Consider the following 6,184-nt stretch of genomic DNA (forward strand, 5'->3'; position numbering starts at 1 on the left):
TATATGTTTGAGTTGACATAAAATATTGTGTTGTTGACAGAATAGAATTCCAGAAGTTGCATGATTTAAAGTTCAGAGGCCACAATGGCAAAGACCTGATCACCTTTGGTTTCTATCCTGGGCTCTGGAATGACCATTACAGCCCTGCCTGAGGAAAAARGTTCAAGAGATTTACATTTACTTTTAGAAAGGAATGACAAGTCAAATGAAAATGAATTAATAAATAAAATAATTTAATGACAAGGTTTATCATTAAAACAAAAAACATCTGATCAGTTTTTACAGCTTGATCAAATAAACAATAGTTCATAAAACTGTAGAATTATCCAAACTCCATAAAGTTTTGAGAGAAATCAGCAACTGTAATTTTTAATAAGTTGCAATTCTTTATTTCATAATTTAAATTAAAAGATGTATTCCACCTTGGTGTTCTTCTATGCTTCCATTAGGTGAAGGCATTTGAAGTTGATTCCCATYATAATGGAGGTTTTTCTTTCCTTTGTCTCCAGTGTGCTTCTCAGGATGGGAGACTCAATCTGCTGACTTTCTTAGATAATTTTAACCGATTGGCATTTTAGAATATATCTAAATGTTTTTGGGAGAAATGACCATTTGACTGTCCATTAGCCAAGCTGACCTCTTCGCGATCTCCTCCTGGTATGGTGCAAAGACGAGCTAGGTCCTGTGCAGACTGGCTGGGAATTCACGGAGCATTCTRCCTCCTGTCCTCAAGATGAAGAGGCTTTGTGCTGCAGAGCTCCAGGCGAGAAGTAATTAGAGGAGACTTTCTGATGCAAAGGAATGTTGCACCCTATCATCGTAGCTCTGACAACCATTCAAAATTTATAGTGAAATGGAGAAAGCAGTTGTAAAATTTAGTTATCTTTATGTATAAGCAGTAAACACCAGATGGTTCTAGTTTTTTTTTCTTTTATGATTGTGTCTAAGACTGATTAAAATATGCGCAAAGATTAGATTTTAACATCACGGCACAACATAAAATAATTCAAACGCATTTCCTCAAACTTATATTAACCTAACTCTTCTTATATCAAGTGCTTGGTCCGTAGAGACGTTCAAATCTCTGCACATTTATTTCTTGCTATTGCCTTTCTAATATTACTTTACATTGGATTTGAATATTTTATTTTACGTTATTTGATTTAACTTTAAAGCACTTTGCTTAACCTTACAGAAAAAAAAAAGAAATTTAGGTTTGTTCTTGGTTAATATGCTTTGCAAAACTTTTTTGCATTTTATTTATGCTGTTGTATCAAATCAGCATAAATTGATCTGCTGGAAAAGGGAGAACAGTAAAAGTTACAATCATTCTTAAAAAAGGTTATACTGTATATCCTTTTGCTGTTTTGCTTATTTTTATTTGTTGGTTTTAATTTCACATTTGCCCATTTTAATTATTTTGTGAAGCCTTGTGTATTGAAAAGTTAATAGTTTGAATAGTTTGACCTACCACATTGCAAAAGATTGCTCTTTTTTTCTGTCATGCAAATGAAGACAGTTGGTCTTGATTTTTTTCTGCCCCCTTGTGGTACATGAGAGTATAAAAGTAAGACACACCTTCAACCATATAGCCTGGCTGCTGCACAGCTTTTTTTTTTTTTTATCGGGGCTCTGCAGGCATTAAAGCTTGTTTTTAACAACCTGAAAACAATAAACAGAAGCCATGTGGCTCTTTATTCAAATCAATGGGTGAATTGTGAGTCTGATTGGTGCTGTGTTGAATGTCCTGTTTGACATAGGTCTTCTATCCATTCTGTACCATAAGATTGGATAGAAGGCCTTCATCAAACTGGACTGGACTGGTGCCAGAGCTGACAGCATGTATAAATATGGTGAATATAATCATTTGCCATAGTTTTCTGCATTGTGGGCACCATTTGAAAAGTCCTTCAAAAAGAGGATAAACTGGCAGAACATTCATAAATGTTTTTTTTTCTTGTGAGGCTGAGTAATTTAGAGATATAAACATTAGAAATATATATTTTAGTTTTAATGTGTCATGCTATGTATGGGACTACATGTCTAATGGTGGATGCTCAGTAAATACCTGATAAACATTAATGTCCAAATATTTAAATAACCTTTATCCATCGAGTCTCAAGTTTCTTCTTAAAGTTGATGACTTGCCATTGTGTTCACAGTTATCAAATCAGCTTTATTTATAAGTTTTAAAACAGAGTACACTGAAATCAAGTGCTGTACAAACAAATCAACAATTAAAAACAACTAAAGCAACAAAAACAGCTAAAACAGGATAAGGTCTCATGCTAGGTTAAAAGCCAGTGAATAAAAATAGGTTTTAAGAATTGAGGAGGCCTGCCAGTTATCTTTAAAACCATTGCCTTTTACAAGTTTTTTTTTACAGAATTTATTATTATATGTGACCACAAAAATGACAGGATAGTATCATAATTACCACTAACATAGAAAACCTTCAAAATTAGTAGCCAATTCAGTTTTATAAATAAGCAGCTTGGTCCTTATCTTGACAATGTTAGTGCAAAGACAAAATCCCCAAGAACCTTTTTTTTTTTCATGAAGTAGGAGTAAAGGCTCTGATGTCTCTGCTTTCTTCTTTTCGTAATCCAGTTCCATCTAGCGCTCAGCTGCTTGGTCTTCAAGGTCGGAGTTAACTTTCTGCATGRCTTGATATCGTAGAATCATTTCATCTGCCCTGTCCTTCRGTACGCAGATTAAACCTGACTGGTCTTCTATGCTGGACCACAGCATCTTTTTGTCCTCACAGTTCTCCACAGCATGATTTTGAGGTTTCTCATGTGACTTCTGAATATTTTCACCATGCTGTCAACAAAAACAACATGGAATAAAACATAAAACAATAGTTCTCCTTTCCCTCCACACTCAGTCACCCACCCTGAATCTGGTTTCTTCCTACTGCAGCTTTGTCAGGATCTGAGAACATATATCTAAAGAACAGGAATAGGGGTTGCAGTTGCACAGTGGTGAGCACTGTAGCCATATAGTGAGAAGGGTGCAGGTTCAGATTTTGACCTGGGGTCTTTTCGGGTAGAATATGCACCTTTTCCTGTGCATGCATGGGATATCTCTGGGTACAGTATCTTCATCTTCCTCCCACAGGTCGAAAAGATGTTCGTGAGGTTAACTGGAGATTCTAACTTGCCCTTAGATGGGAGTGTGTGTGTGCACAGTTGTTCTGTCTGTGCTGATCCTATCACAGACTGACCTGTCCAGAGWGTAGCATGATGAGCTTTACTCCTGCTGTTTGCTGGGATGTGCCCCGGCTGTACTGTGACCCTGGACAGGATCAAGAGTACAGAGGATTTGATCTGGAACAAGTGCAGATTGTGTTAGAACAGTTAGATGCTGAAAAACATATGGAGAATGGATAGTAACAATAAACTATTGTCATAATAGAGAAACACAAAAACTATAGTGTGAATGCTATAAGGCAAAGTTTCCCAACCAGGGGTATATGTACACCTTGGAGTAAGCGAGCATATTATAGGGGAAACATGAAAAAATTTCCCAGGTGTGTAAAAGATAAAAAATAAAAATAGGACTGAGATTTATAGGGACCTATGATTTCCGCAATGTGGAAATGGTAGACGGAATCACAGAACACAAACATATATTTTGGACAATACAATGTATTTTGGATGCTGCTGTTTCCTGCACCTGCCATTACCTCGTTTTTTCTTTACGTAATTACTTATTCCCTTTCAAGGCAACATTTTTATCTTTGTTTAATTTGAGAAGAAAAGAATAAAATGCCTGAAAAATAAACATTCTAGGGGGTTAAATAAATAAGTTTAATTTAATAATCAGTTGCAGTACATTATAGTTTTGGAGAATCATCATTATGTTTGACTGAAGAGGTACTAGTGGTATGACAAAATGGTTCAGGGGCTACATAAGTCTAAAAAGACTGTTTTCACTTCAGGCTGACTCTAGAAGACCTCCAAATGTTCCTCAACAATTTTGAGCAACTTCTGATGTAAAGCACTATTAATACTTGCATTATAACTTTATCTGCCCCTAAGTTGCTGTCTTTCTTGCAATTAAATGGGCACTCAGAAGTTGCTCAAAATTGTTGAGGAACATCTGAAGGTCTTCTAGAGTCAGCATAAAGTGAGAGCAGTCTCTGACAACTAGCCGTTTAGTTGCAATAAAGACAGCCAGTTAGAGGAACCTTAATTGTAACATGTCATTATTGGGAGTGCCATTATTTTGAAATGCTACATCAGATATTGCTCATAACTGTTGCGGGATATCTGGAGATCTTCTAGAGTCAGTCTGAAGTGAGAACAGTCTCTGACACCTAGCCGTTTAGCTGCATCAAAGACAGAATTTAAGAAGAAAAAGAATGATAATGAACACGTTCCAAGGGCTTTTATTTTGAAATACAACACCAATCGGTAGCTTCTGTTGGTTACCAATATCTGGAGGTTTTTTTATGTCAGCCTATTGCATGACTTGTTTCCTGAAAAAAAGGTAAAAAATTTTTAACATTCGTAAATATTTAAGGAATAAATTAATGCAAAAAACAGTGGTAAAAGTAAAAATATAATTAATTTTAATTTAATTTCATAGCAGTAGTGGAGGGAGGGGATGGGGGAGATGGAGGCAGATGATCAGCTGTGTTTAATTAGCTGAATCCTATATTTTTCCCCAACACATTTACATGTCTCTGGATATGGGGGTGGGGGTGGGGGGGGTAAAAATTTTTTTTTGTGGGAACACTAGTAGCTTTGTTGGTTCAATTACTGCTTTGAGTCAGTTTCAGCTTCAGCTTTTATTATGAAAGCACCTTGCAAGCGTCGCAAACGTGATTGTCATAATGCACAGCATTCATGTGCACAACAAAGCCGATTGAGTGCTGGCGCCGTGGCTTGGAGGCTAGGTTTACCGCAGTCACATGTACCCTGCTTCTGTTATGCCCATGTTATTTTGCCTAGTAATACAAACAGCGCCGTTTTTTTATTTTCCCCTTTCTTCGTGGGCCCCCTGGTGGGCGTGGACCCCTGGGCCCATGCCCAGAATGCTCTTAGGCCTTGGCCCTATGATTTCTGCAATGTGAAAATTGCAAATGGAATCATGAAATAATACCAAATGAAATCCAGTATAAAACATGGATTCTCATGGAATTTGTTCATTTAGGTGAGTTTCTGAAATATTTTGGACAATACAATGTACAGTATTTTGGATGCTGCTGTTTTCTGCAGCTGCCATTAACTCGTTTATTTATTTGTTTGTTTTTATCTTTAAGTTTAATTTGAGTTGAAAAGAAAAAAATGCCTGAGAATCGAACCTTCTAAGGGGTTAAATAAACAATTTTCATTTTATAATCAGTTGTAGTACATTTTAGCTTTGGAAAATCACCATTACATTTGACTGAAGGGGTACTAGTGGTATGACAAAATAGCTCAGGGGGTACACAATTTTAAAAAGGCTTAGAACCACTGGTCTAAAGTCCTGAAATGTTCCAACTTTTTCAGGAACTTGGACAGTTCCTTCAGGCTTTCACACTGTCCAGGGTCCTGAAACATTCCATCACTTTCATGTCCATGGGCAGTTCATTCAGCCCTTCACACTGTCCAAGGATCTGAAACATTCCAGCACTTTCAGTACCATGGACAGTTCCTTCAACCCTTCACGCTGTCTAAAGTCCTGAAACATTCCAGCACTTTCAGGACCTTGGACAGTTCCTTCAGTCCTTCACACTGTTTAAAGTCCTGAAACATTCCAGCACTTTCAGGACCATGGACAGTTCCTTCCATCTTTCACATTGTCCAGGGTCCTAAAACATTCCAGCACTTTCAGTACCATGGACAGTTCCTTAAGCCCTTCTCACTGTCTAAACTAGCATTGATTCCCAACCAGGAATCAGCAGCTTGACTTCTTGTTTAAGCTTCTGAACTAATCTTTCTTTATCGTGTAATTTTTCAGCTGCAGTCGTGTGTTTTCCAGATTTTGTTGGGCATTCTGGATTTTGTGCTCCTTCCTGAAAGAAACAATTGCTTGATTGTTGGGAGCCAGATCAGCGAATCTTTTTTCTAATGTCTCTGCTTTCTTCTTTTCGTCATCCAGTTCCATCTAGCGCTCAGCTGCTTGGTCTTCAAGGTCGGAGTTAACTTTCTGCATGGCTTGATATCGTAGAATCATTTCATCTGCCCTGTCCTTC

General features: G+C 37.2%; 1 long non-coding RNA gene across 1 annotated transcript in view; it reads right to left on the reverse strand.

Annotated features, from left to right (window-relative positions):
- Positions 1–2,631: 2,631 nt before the first annotated feature.
- Positions 2,632–6,184, reverse strand: part of LOC106512922 (uncharacterized) — a 4,878-nt gene continuing 1,325 nt past the window's right edge. The window contains exons 2-3 of the long non-coding RNA XR_001309738.1: positions 3,227–3,329; positions 2,632–2,823 (exon numbers count right to left, since the gene is read on the reverse strand). This is a non-coding gene — a long non-coding RNA (uncharacterized LOC106512922). The remainder of the gene's footprint in view (positions 2,824–3,226; positions 3,330–6,184) is intronic.

The sequence above is a fragment of the Austrofundulus limnaeus genome, unplaced genomic scaffold (genome assembly GCF_001266775.1).
Source record: "Austrofundulus limnaeus strain Quisiro unplaced genomic scaffold, Austrofundulus_limnaeus-1.0 Scaffold9, whole genome shotgun sequence".
NCBI lineage: Eukaryota > Metazoa > Chordata > Actinopteri > Cyprinodontiformes > Rivulidae > Austrofundulus > Austrofundulus limnaeus.